This window comes from Mus caroli, unplaced genomic scaffold (assembly GCF_978045245.1).
Source record: "Mus caroli unplaced genomic scaffold, Mus_caroli_1 scaffold_16, whole genome shotgun sequence".
Classification (NCBI taxonomy): domain Eukaryota; kingdom Metazoa; phylum Chordata; class Mammalia; order Rodentia; family Muridae; genus Mus; species Mus caroli.
In genome coordinates, this window is record NW_028227271.1 from 8408969 (window position 1) to 8423009 (window position 14041).

Genomic DNA, 14041 nt, shown 5'->3' on the forward strand with positions numbered 1-14041 from the left:
AACACTGTCTAAACATTTGTAGTAGAGGTGCAGCTTGGTTTTCATGTGGGTCCCCCAATGACTGGAGTGGGAACTGCCTGAATTTGTTGCCTGTTTGTGGATCCTGTTCCCCTAACTGGGCTGCCTTGCCTGGCCTCAGTGGGAGAGGATGTGCCCAGTCCTGCAGAGACTCGATGTGCCAGGATGGAGTGATGGGAGCAGGGGGATTCTCCGTTCTCAGAGGAAAAAAGGAGCAGGGAATTGTGGGAGGAGTTGTGGGAGAAGGGGACCTGAAGCAGAGGAGTAGAAGATAGTGGGATATAAAGTGAATAGATAAATTAACGAAAGAACAAACAAACAAACAAATAACCACTGCCTATGCCAGGCAAGGTGGTGCCCAACTTTAATGCCTTCCTAGCCTCAGAGCTCTTAGAAAACTTTTTTGGAGAGATCACCCCAGATTCTATTTGACCATATTACCCCATAAATAAGATAACATGGGTCCTTATTTTTCTGTATTTATGTTTTTATACTTAACATTTATAAATATCCTATTTCAGTAATATACCTTATACATTCTAATATATAAAAATAAATTTTCATGTAAGGTACTACACACCCGCTGCATGAGTGAGAGCAGGCATTCTCCTGGTTGTGGTCACCATGCACGGCTTCATCCCCTGTCTATGGCACTGTTCTCTTGCTTTTAGTGAACTTCACAAGTTCCTTGGAGTCCCGAGTCTCTTCTGGTTTAGACAAGCCACGGCTCATAATAACACATTCCTTTCGCGGACAACATATGTTTGTTGAGCTTCTCTCTGCTCTGTAGGGATTCACTTCACAAAAAGGAAACAAGTCAGGGTCCCTGTCCCCACAGTTTGAACTCCATCCAGAAGGGATGAAAGCAGGCGAGCGACTATCTAGAATAAACTTCTACTTATCATCAAGACTTTGGGGGAAAGAAATAGGATGCTGCATTTAAAAATTCTGTAGACGAGGGCCAGCGAGGTGACTCTGGGTAAGGCACTGCCTGGAATAGTCTACCTGATTTAGAAAACTAGACTAGTGAGTCAGTGGATCCCGTCAGGGAAGGGTTGATTGATAGAAGGGAAATCCATTAGGAAACTGGGCTGAGCTGGAAGTGCCGCCCCTTTCCCACCCTGCACGCTCCACAGCTGGGGCTCTGGCTCACTGCACTGGGCTCAGCTGGGCAGAAGTATGAAGTAGGCCACAGCGAAGCCATTCTTTAAGAGCAGTTTCCACCTCTGGAGAAGCCCTCCCTGACTATGGCTCCCAGTTAGCTTTCTCTTCCAAACATGGTTGAATAAAGAACTGCGTTACACCCATGCGCATGTCTTTCCTTCTCAGGTAGACTGCAAGACACCCAAGTATGAGCTGTGTTCATTCTTCCACAAACTTAAGGTGCCCATTAACGATATATCAGGTGTCTAACTGATGTCTATTAAGAAACAAATGCCGTTCAATTTTCATCTGGGCTGGAGTTGTTGATATCTGTTTCTCTGCTTACAATCTAGTCCCATGACTACGAAAATAAAAAATAACCAAGCAGGCAGAGGCACTCGTTTCTATGACCTTAGATAAAGGGAGGCTTGTGTTAGCTCTCAGCCACCTACTCATTGTTCAACCTGCCCTGCAAGTCCTCTGGAACCTGCCCCACGTTGTCTTGCTTGAACAACCTACGAATATTATTTTTCTTTCTTCTTTCTCTGTGCAAATGACTAGGGCGATTGTCAGTTGTTGGCATGTCCTGTGGTCGGACCACATGGCTCAGAATTATAAAACCCTCCATAAGCTGTCACAGGTGACACCCTTCAGGAGAAGGTTCATCCCTGTGGCAGCACCAGAGCGCCACCTAGTGGAAAGCTCCCGAACAATTCGGTGCACTGTGAGCTGGAGAGCCATTTTGGACCCTTTGGAAGGCTCCTTCCGGGAGTTGCAGGTTTCATCTGCTGCACTCTTAGACGTTATGCCTGTGATGGACTCCCGTTGCGTTGTGAGTGGATCTTCAAATTCATTTCCCTGAGGTCCTAACTGTGATTTGTTCTTAACAAAAGCTTTCGTGATAACCTCACGGGCACTGGTGTTTTTTTAAATTGTTATTATATTTTGGAAAACAAGTTCCTTATTATTTCTAGATGAGCTTTCAAACGACTCAACAGCCCATGGGAGTCTCTTTAAAATAGACCAACATATTGGGACACAAGACAAATCTCAACAAGTTGAATAAAATAGAATTAATTAACTTAATGCATTCTTTTTTAAAAGATTTGTATTATTATCCTAAACTGTGCGTGTATGCATGTGTGTGTCCGCGCGCGCGCGGGTAGTATATAAAAATGTGTTCAGGTGCCTGCAGAGGCCAGGGGCATTGGCTCCCCTCCAGCTAGAGTTACAGGCAGGTGTGAGGCATCTGATATGGGTGCCAGGAACTGAACTTGAGCCCTCTAAAAGAGCAGTGTGCACTTTTGACTACTGAGCCATTTCTCCGCCCTCTCATTTCTTGTATTTTTTTTTCCTGGACACAATGGAATAAGAGTTGAAATCAAAACAAAGGTTAAATCTATCTTAGGGGAGATAAAAAAGATGAATCCCGTTCTGTACTTAAAGGGAAGCGGAGCTTGCTTAGGTAATATATGTGTTGGCTATGTGCAAATTGATGTCTGAAAGAACAAAATCCCTGCAGTTAATCCTTTACTTCTCAGATCATCATACAAATGCTCTTGGAAAAACTGAAAGCCGTATAGAAAACGAAATTTATCTCTGACCTTGAATCATCAGTGAGTGTGAACTTTAAATGAATCTGGGTGTCAAGTACCCAAAACCTCAGCAGCTTTGCCGATGTGTCCAGAGGAAGAAAAACCTCCGGTTTGGGTTTCCAGTTTTTCTTCAACTGAGCCAGATGCTTGACCTGAAATGACAGATATTTCAGATGGCAGAGGTACAGTACATTAAATAACAAACAGTATTTGCTTATTTTATTTACATATTTCTATTTCTATGACCCATTGAGTGTGACAGTGTACACTCCTGTGCATGCGTGTGAACATGAGAAGAGACGATTGGTGTCTTCCCCTCTCTCTCTCTCTCTCTCTCTCTCTCTACTTTTACAGGAAGAGTCTTACATGGAACCTAAAACCCACTGTTTTGTGGGGTTGTGGGGCCAACTAGGACCGAGGGTCTGGCTGTCTCCTCCCTTCCACCTTTGGGGTTACAGGCATGTGTGGCCATGCTGGATTCTTTTTTGTGGGTGCTGGGACTTTAAGCTTAGAGTTCTTGCATTCACAGTAAGCGTACCTACCCACTGGGAATAGCCCCAACACCCAGACTGTTATTCTTGAGATCTCAAAGAATTTTAGTGCATACTTACAGGTAATTTCTCTTTCATGTTTGCTAATTGTGTATTGCAACAAATAAATTTTTATACTTTAGGTCATATTTTAAACAACATTATCAGAACCATGTGACCTAAACATGTCACTTTCAAACACCCTTATAATTTTTAACCAGCAGATAGACACAAATGGATGGACCTCAGAGCCCTGCACCATGGATTTCTTGCCGAGGAACCCATAACCCTTCACTGGGTCTGAAGATATAATTACTATAAAGGGGTATTTCAGCCTGAATCTCTCACTCTCTATGCACTTGACTGTAAGAAACACCACCTAACCCATCCAAGCCAGCACCTTGTACAAAATGACAGTGGCAAATCCTACTTGCTTATCCTAAGACTCAAGTGAAAAATGTTCAGAGAGGCCTGTTGAAAACTCTAAAGGGCGACCATGTTAGGAATCTGTCATATGGTAGATGAAAACAGAGGTGTATGTGTGGGGTGGAGGGTAGGGGCTTGGGGGTTGCACAGGTAGCTTAGAAGAATCCAGGTGATAACTGGAAGCAATAACTGATGGCGCCCTCTATTGGTAATGGAGAGCAGTGCATGTGGACGTCTGATCCATTCAGCTCAGATAACAGGAAGGGGGTATTGCATTATAAGCATCAATCGAAAAGAACAAATGGCAAAAAAGAGAGAAAGGGATCAACATTCCGTCATCACAGAGGCAAGTCTTTACACACAAGAATGACTCTCAGAGTCCCAGTGGCAGTGATAGGAAAAAAACTGAAGAAAATAGAGTTATCATTAAAAAGTGAAATAATTAAAAAATGAAAGCTGGAATGTTAAAAACTAAGATTATATATATGTGTGTGTATCTATCTCTATCTCTATATCATCTATATATATGTATCTAGATAGATAGATAGATAGATAGATAGATATTTAAAGTTAGTAAGGACAGCCCTGTCTGTGTAGTGAGCTCTGGGACAGCCAGGACTACATAGAAAATCCTTCTGATTTTTTTTTTTAAGTTAGTATAAAAGACAAAGAAAGAACATGGAGGTATTGTTTCAGGTGAAAGAGAGCCAAAGAGGTGGGTGGGTAAATGTAATTTTAACTCTTCATCTAGACTCAATCCTGTGACAAAGGAGGAAAAAAGTGCTATAGAGAAATGGCTGGAGATTGTCCAACTTGGAATATGGACAGCATGTTAGATCAGAGGGCTGCGGTATTGCTATGTTTACTGTAATCGAAAACTGTGTCATGGTTATATCAGCGAACATTCCTGATATGGGGAAAGCCGCCCTGACTGCTTAGTAAGGATAAGCTATGGTTCATGATGCTTATCTTCCAGTTGCTCTGAGTTGGGGTGGAGGACGGGGATTAACAAGAGAGAAGGAAAAAGGGGGAAAAGAGATGATGGTATTAAAAATGGATAAATTGGAGCCAACGGTTAGCTCTGGACTCTTCCTGTTGGTGAGTTTGAATTTGTTTTTAGATGAAATTGGTAAACATTTAAAATACATATTAAAATGAATAAATATTTGAATGAAGTTTTCCTTAAACATTCTAGAGTTTAAAGTTATTCTAAATGATGTTTCATATCTGTATGGCTCTTAACTATTTAGAGAGTATTTTACTTAACTTTATTTAATTCCCATTGAGAGAGCATCATTTTATAGACAATGAAAGTGAGAATCAAGGTATTTGGGAAGCCCTGGCTATATTGTCTTTGTATCTCACTAACAGCCCAGTGAATGGATGCAGGGAGGCAGGAACCATGAACTGACTTGTTTCAGATCTCAAACGTAGAGCTACAAGGATACATTTTAAGGATGCATTTCAGACTAGGATTAAGTTTTATTTATTTACTTACTCTCTGGTCATTCACAAGCCAGCCACACAATTTCCTTTTCTTTTAATTGAAAAAAGAAAATGTTTGAGATCACAGTTTTCCCTCCCCCAAGTCATCGCAGATCCTCACAACTTTGCTACCCACCCAACCCCACAACCTTATTTTCTCTCTTTAGAAAACAGGCAAAGAAACCAAAACAAAATCAAACAGACCAGAGCAACAACAGCAACAACAACCAGAAGAAAAAAAAAAAAAAACCAAGAACACACAGACACACACATAAAAACAGAAAACCAGAAACTGAAATATAGAAGCAGAAGACCAGTAATATAAAACATGCCCAAACAAAGCATTAAGGGCCAACACATCTACAAAAATACCACTGAGTTCATTTTGTGTGGCCATCTACAGCTGGGCATGGTTAACGTGTGGTTAATATGTCTGGTAAGACTCCATTGGAGAGAACTAAGTTTTCCTTTGCAAACTGTTGCCATTGAAAATAGCTTGTTGGTTAGGGATGGGAGCTCATGACTATATCCCCTTGTCTGGCTTGAACCAGGGCAGGCCCTGTGCATGCTGCTACAGTCTGAGTTCCTAAGTGTTGTGGGTCTAGAAGACACTGTTTCCTCGGAGTCATCTGTCACTCCCGGCTTTCACGGTCTTTTGGCATCCTTTTCTGCATAGCTCCCTGAGCCCCGAGGAGAGGGTTTATGGAGAGATTCCATTTTGGACGGAGTGTTCCAACAGCTCTTAGTCTCTGCGTGTCGTTTAGTTGTTCTCTGTTTTAGATCCCAGCTACTGTAAGATGACACTTCTCTGATGATGGCCGAATGAGGCGCTGAAGTGTGGGTTTAGCAGAATGTCTTCGAGTCATTTTAACGCTGTGTTCTTTTAGTAGGACAATATTGTTTGTTTTTTCCTCTAGACCTATCTAGTCTCAAGTTCTTGGCCACCTGAGCAGTGTCAGGCAAGGGTTCCTGAATCCAATAAGACTGTGGTTGGTCACTCCCACAACGCTTGTGCCAATATTGCACCAGCGTATCATGCAGCCAAAAACACAAATAAAAGAAAATACAGAAAATACAGTCTTCTTGTTTTGTTTTGTTTTTCCGAGACAGGGTTTCTCTGTGTAGCCCTGGCTGTCCTGGAACTCACTCTGTAGACCAGGCTGGCCTCGAACTCAGAAATCTGCCTGCCTCTGCCTCCGAAGTGCTGGGATTAAAGGCATGCACCACCACTGTCCAGACAATTACAGTTTTTAATAGCTGAAGAATATTCCATTGTGCAAATGTACCACATTTTCTTTATCTATACATTCATTGAGGGACTTCTAGGCTATTTCCTGTTCCTGGTTATTATGAATAAAGCAGCAATGAGCATAAATGAACAAGTATCTGTAGTAGGTTGAAGCATCCTTTGGGTAGATGGCACATTGATTTTCAATGCATCCACACAGTCTTATAGTGTTATATATAGGTCCATTTCCCTGAAGTTTGTGGAAATAGTATATTAATATATTGCCTAATAATATAAAATGTATTGCTTTTTTTACATATAGCAGAAATAATTAACAAATACAGAAGTGGATGCTCACATCCATCCATTGGACTGAGCACAGGGTCCCCAATGGAGGAGCTAGAGAAAGGACACAAGGAGCTGAAGAGGTCTGCAACCCCATAGGAGGAACAACAATATGAACCAACCAGTACCCCCAGAGCTCCAGGGATTAAACCATCAAAAAATGAGTACACAAGGAGGGACTCAAGGCTTCAGCCACATATGTAGTAGAGGATGGCCTAGTCGGATATCAATGAGAGGAGAGGCTCTTGGTCTTGTGAAGGCTTTATGCCTCAATGTAGGGGAATGCCAGGACAGAGAAGCAGGAGTAGGTAGGTTAGTGAACAGGGGGAGGGAGGATGGGATGGAGGGTTTGGAGGGAAAATGAGGAAAGGGGATAAAATTTGAAATGTAAATAAAGAAATTATCTAATAATTTATTTTAAAAGTAACCAAAATAAGAGGTCATAAAATTGAGAGGAAGTGAGCAGCATGGGAGAAATTGAAGTGGGAGTACGGGATGAAAATATATAAGTTATAAGGAAGTTATAAGGAAGTGGGCAGCGTGGGAGACATTGAAGCGGGAGTACGGGATGAAAAATATATAAGTTGAGTGCTTACTTTTGAAATACTTAAAAGTAAATGAAATAAATGTTTAAAAATGTTAAATAAATCTTGGAAGAGTAAATCTACCTGTAATGAACATCAATACATTCTTTTGATAGGTGATATCATTTCAACTAATAATGTAAGATCATTTTATATGGAAATTTTGCTTTCTTGGCTTGAATGCTAGTGGTACTTATAGACTCGTATGTTTGAATACTTGGTCTCTAGGAACTGTTTGGGAAGGATTAAGAGGTGTGGCCTTGCTGGGGCGGGGGTTGTTTTTGGAGTGGGTGGCTTTGGGAGTATATTCTCTGCTTGTGGATTGTGATGTGAGTTCTGAGCTTCTGCTGCTGCTGCTGCTGTTGCTGGGATATTCCCACATGCTGCAATGCTCTCTGACATGATGGGGATGGACTCTTATTCCTCTGAGACTGTAAGTCAGAAATAGACATCTCCTTGTATAAGTTGCCATGGTCGTGTTGTTTTATCATAGCCACAAAAAAGTAACAGAGAAAAGTCTAATTCTGAGCACTCACCTGCAGAGATGTGTCACACTGGGGAGATATTGGTTGCAAAGGTGCCATGCTGGGAAGGCATCAGGACAAAAGGCTAGTGTTAGGGTCTGAAAGGTAATTAGATCAACTGGTTGTTGCTCGTCAGTTAAGCTCCGTATGAGACACCCTACGTGATAAATAGATGTGTGATGTCTGATTCCCCCAGCCTGTTCTCAGGTCTCTGTATCTTCTTTAGTGTGTTGTATTTCTTGAATACCAGCAAGTTGATTCATAATATTTGGAAGGAATAAAGAAAGTGTCGCAATTATCCTCACAGGTTCCCATTTGTATTATTAATAGTGAGAGTATCATGTCAGTTATTCACCCTCCATGGGCTCTCCACTTGTGACATTAAAAAGTCAATATGGGCAGACAAACCTGTGGTCTTCATTCCAGAGAGATCAGATCTGTGCTTTTCCATCCATTATACCTTTACTGAGCAATTCCCAGGTGTCATGGATTGACAATTCAAGGATGGGCCAGGCTGAATTACTGTTCTTTATAGCCCAGGAGACAGTTAATTAGGTGGATTTATCATGCAGACATAAAAGACACTATGATAGAGATTTCTGTGGGAGAATTTCTGTAAGCATTTAATCTCTTTATTTTTAAATTTCCACTAGTCTATATTATAAATTTATTTTTATTTTATGTGCATTGGCGTTTGGCCTGTATGTGTGTCTATGTGAGGGTGTCAGATCCCATGTGGGGTGCTGAGAATTGAACCTGGGTCCTCTGGAAGAGCAGGCAGTGCTCTTAACCTCTGAGCCATCTCTCCAGCCCCCACTAGTCTATTTTAATAGTACTAAGACCGTGTTTCCTAGTGACCTTTCCATACATGCGTATGCTTCACTCTGACCACCACATTCTCTCCACGATCCAGCTTTCATATACTTCTTCCCTTCCTGTCCTCGCCTCTAGTATTCCCTCTTTAGTTTCATACTCACTCTCTGCCTAGAGACTGCATATATGAAACAGTATGGTTTGTCTGTCTTTGTGGGCTGACATTTCTGTTAACATGATGATGCCCAGTTCTTTATACTTCATGAAAATGGTAGAATTTCATTCTCTTTTATGGCTGAATAACATCTATTTATCTATCTATCATCTATCTATCTATCTATCTATCTATCTATCTATCTATCTATCTATCTATCTATTTTTCTATCATCTATTGTCTATTTATTTATCATCTATCTATCCATCAATCTATATCTATCTGTCTGTCTGTCCATCTATCATCCAACCATTCATCTATCTATCTATCTATCTATCTATCTATCTATCTATCTATCTATCTATCTATCTATCTATCTCTATCATCAATCAATCAATCTATCTATCTATCTATCATCTATCTATTCCAACTATCTAACTATATATCTATCCATACATCTATCACTCAACCATTCATCTATCCATCTGTCTATCATCTATCTATCTATCTATCTATCTATCTATCTATCTATCTATCTATCTATCATCTATCTATCTATCATCTATCTATCTATCTATCTATCTATCTATCTATCTATCTATCTATCTATCTATCTCCCGTCTTTATTTATCTGTTAGTAGACACCTTGGCTGGTTCTATAATCTGTCACTATAAATAGTTTCATAATAAATGAGTATGAGACTTTCTCTGTAGTGATCTCTAACCAACCATGGAATGGAATCTCCAACTCCATGAGCCCAAATAAGCTATTTTGCTTTGCAAATTGATTGTCATGGGTATTTCATTATATCTCCACAAGACAGATGTTCACATAACTTGGAGAAAAATAATTGGAAATTGTGTGGGTGTACCTGAAGGAGGGTTTTGATTTTCTGTAGCTCTGAATTATTTGAAAGGAGCGGGATGCTGAATCGATTAAAAACTGGATGGGAGGACCTGGGAAATTAATGGTGTCCCACAATTTCCTCACAGTACAGACTACAGAAACACACACAAAAGAACTTTTCTAGGGTCCAGAAAGATAATTACAGACCAAGGACTATGTGTTTGTGTGTGCTTATGTGCAAGTGAGTACAGGTGCCTGAGGGGGGTCAGAAAAGGGCATTGGATTCCCTGGATCTAGAGCTACAGTACTTGTGAGCTGCTCAGCCTGAGTGCTGAGAATCGAACTTGTGTCCTTTGGAAGAGTAATATGTGTTTTCCACCACTGAGAGATCTCTCCAGCCCCGAGTATTTCATTTTTCTCAGTCGTTTTGAATGATGCTTTTATAACATAAAATCTTTATTTTTGTTATGGTTCCAAAATACTTCTGCAAATGAAACAATGAAGTTATGCATCTGTGGTCTTACACAGCAGTTTAAGGCACGTGATAGTGGCACACCAGCTGAATTCCTTATTAAATACATTATTATGTTCTTTGAATGTTTTTCTTTGTATTGTAGTATAAGACTGCTGTGGAGAGGGAAGGCCATTTTCATGGGGATGGCTGGGTACCTAATAGAGACCAATTACCACAGATAATGGCTATACCAGGCTTTGCAAAATATTTGGCTATAAACCTATAATTTCATATATATAGGATGCAATTCTGTTTAACTTTAAATCTAAGTTTAAATCTGAAGAGCTTTTCTGCTCCATGTTGCTGATAGTATATCTTCATTCACCTAGGTAGAATCTTTAGTAAGGAGAGTGGGGGATTTTGGTTTGGATAGAGATACAGGGATTTGCCTGTTCCTGATGGTGGCAGTGCAACCTTTGCCCCCATGTCCAAAAACAAGAAGTCTTTGAGCAGAAAGCAGGCACCACCAGTTGGCCATTCAGGAAGGAGGTCTCTGAGGACTGAAATGTCATCAATCAGTCTCACAGACAATAACAAAGCTATCATGTATGATAAGAAGCAAGTTCATTACAAAAATAAACTCTCAAAAGAAATCGGTTTAGGGATATTATATTTACATTACAAAACCCTACACAATCTTTTTTATTTTAAGATTTATTTATTATTATATCTAAGTACACTGTAGCTGTCTTCAGACACACCAGAAGAGGGTGTCAGATCTTGTTACAGATGGTTGTGAGTCGCCACGTGGTTGCTGGGATTTGAACTTAGGACCTCTGGAAGAGCAGCCAGTGCTCTTAACCATTGAGCCATCTCTCCAGCCCAACCCTACACAATCTTGTAAACATTTTTTGTTTTTTTGTTTTTGTCTTTTTTTCAAGACAGGGTTTCTCTGTGTAGCCCTGGCTGCCCTGGAACTCACTTTGTAGACCAGGCTGGCCTCAAACTCAGAAATCTGCCTGCCTCTGCCTCCTGAGTGCTGGTATTAAAGGTGTGCACCACCACGCCTGGCTATAAACTTTTTTTTATATAGTCTGTTAGCATGCCTGTTAGTCTAGGCATACCACAGGACAATACCCCAATTTCTTTCTTTTTTTTTCTTTTTTCACACTTGGGATTTTTCTTTAATTTTTTAAAGCATACAATATACACATTTTCCTTCCCCTTTAAGTTACTGTAACAATCTTCCATAATAAACTAATTAAAAAGAAGCTTTGTTCAAACATGGAACAAGATAGCAAAACCAAAACAAAATGAAATGAAAGAAAAAGCAAAATGAACCACTGCTGTCTCTGAATGCCACACCTCACGACATCCACATGAACACACGCTAGTTGCTTCAGTGTGACAGTGTTTCCTTTGGCCAGCGATCCTCACCGGCGCATGAACAGCAGAGTGCGTTCAGTCCCGTTCCTCATGCTGGATGCCAGCGGCTCACACGGCCCCATATTATCCGGAGACCCTGGATGGAAGACTCTAAGGTCTTGAAATCCCAAATTATCATGACTCCATCAATGCCAGTAGCGTGACATTTGCAACAATCTTGCTTGTCCACTTCATAAACAGACACTTGAGTGACGCTGCTCTGGTGCACTGTTTCCAAGGCTGGGTTGCGGTCCTCGGTAATGGCCCCACTGTCCATGTTACGGAAGCGTTCCATAGCAGACATATTGTGCTCGATGCTCTGTTTTGGGACTTCTAATTTGGACACAAAGGTCAAACAGCCATGGTCATAGTAGTTCAAGTGTCTCGGGCAGCAGTCATGGCCCGCAGCCACAATGCTGTTCTCTGAGACAAACGACATACTAAGCAGCGGCAGGAACTCTGTTCTCAGAGTTGAAACCTGTATGCTTTTTGAGGCATCCGCAACAGACACTGTGCTGACCTGGCTGACCCAGACCAGGCAGCTCCCACTAGCAGAGAAGCTGACCCCATGCACCCAGCTGCCCGTGCCACTGCCACCAAACTCAGACATCAGCTGACCAAAAGGCATCTTGCTGCCCCAGGGCATGCTGGCTGGCTTCTTGTTCACCTCTTTGATGTAGGCCGAAGACACTCTTCATTTGAAGTCACAAGAGCCTGCAGCCAACAAAACATTGTTGGAATGCTAGTCCAAGCTGAGGACTGTGGAGCAAATTGGCTTCTTCATGTGCTTGCTCGCCCACCAGTCATTTTCAAACTCTGAGTAACAAATAGAGATGATCCGGTCTCTGCTCCCCACAGCAAACTTGTTCTCAAGTGGGGACCACTTTACAAAAGTGGCTGCATCATTAATTCTCAGGATCACCGGGTGGGCTTCCAGCTGCCCTCTTTCTGACTCCAGACATAGGCATTGCGGTCTGCCCCGCAAGTGATATTACAGTCACTCTTAGGAGCCTAGTCAATACCTATGATGTGTCTGTTATGTTCCTTCAGCTCACGAGCTTTCGTCCACTGACTCATTCTTCTTGTAGATGTGCACTTCATGACTATTGGGGCTCAGGGAGATCTGGGTACCATCTCTGTTCTGTTCCAGGCATGGTAGGTGGTTGGCTCTAGCAGAAACTGATGCAGAAACATGATTCTGAAGTGTTTTTACAGGTCAGAACACTGGCTGGGGTCGGGGAGGTCCTGAGGTGCGGAGCGGACAATTCTGACTCTGGTCAGTTAACACCAACAGGCTCCGGCGGGCGTAGACAGAGGACCAATACCCCAATTTGTTATCATAGGCTCCCTTATGTCCACTGTTTAACATTACAAAAAAAGTTTTTTTCACTTTATTTTATTTGTAGGAAATATTTTGCCTGCATGTTTGTATATGTACCACACACTTGAAGTTCCCAAAGAGGTCAAAAGAGAACATGGGATCTCCTGGAACTGGAGTTACATACAGATGGCTCTGAGCTGCCACGAGGGTGAAGGGATGGAACCCAGGTCTTCTGTGAGAGCAGCCAGTACCCTTCCAACCAGGCATCTCTCCAGCCTCTGTGCCCTTACCACCTGAGCCATCTCTCCCTCCCTTGCATTGATAGTTTCACAGTTCTCTGAAGTTATCACTGTACTTCATCTTATTTTTATTTCCTACCAACTTCATGTGATATCCCCAGCAGAAGGTTAAAAGGCACAGTGAGTGTCACTGTCACAATCCTGTCAAGAATCCCCCACTTCCTCTTCTACTGCTATTTTTTATAGAACTTCGTCTTGTGGTTGTTGCTTGTTTAGTTTAATGGGGGCAGGTGCTTTTTACAGGTTGTTTTGACATATGAATGTATTAAAATATTATGGCATTTGGTGCAGGGTTTAGAGGCATACCTTTTAAACTCATAGATAACGAGCATTTCATGTCACATCCTCAAGCAACGCTATATCACCACGTTTTCAAATTAACCTTTCTATTTGGAGAAGTTTCAAGCGAAGCTATTATACCACATATGGTAAATTTAGGATAAACACCAATCTTCTTCGGAAGGTAGTGAATACTTGACTGATATTTCATCCTACGTTCTGGAATAATTTGACGTGACTCCTCTCAATAATGAAAGCGATTCTCTCGTTGACAGTTTGTGTCAGACCCATTGGTTTCCTCTGAGAAAATATTATCAGCATGCCTTTGATCAAAAGGTCTAAGGAAATATGCACAGCACGCATGCGGAGTGGAAGGGAAAGTTGTGCTGATCTCACCACTTTGGTTTAATAAGAGCAACAGAATCGAATCTCAATCTGTGGTGGTGGGAAAGCCCGGGCATGCAGGTAGTAGGGAGCTGACGCAATCCATGACACTGGGTAGCTGTAAACCCCGCCTGCTCAAGCGGTGCTGTGCAGAAAGCTACCACACCAGCATCTCTGGTCAGCTGAT

General features: G+C 41.7%; 1 pseudogene; it reads right to left on the bottom strand.

The window, feature by feature from the left end:
- Window positions 1–11620: 11620 nt before the first annotated feature.
- LOC110310092 (actin-related protein 2/3 complex subunit 1A pseudogene) lies at window positions 11621–12765 on the bottom strand (annotated as a pseudogene).
- Window positions 12766–14041: the final 1276 nt, after the last annotated feature.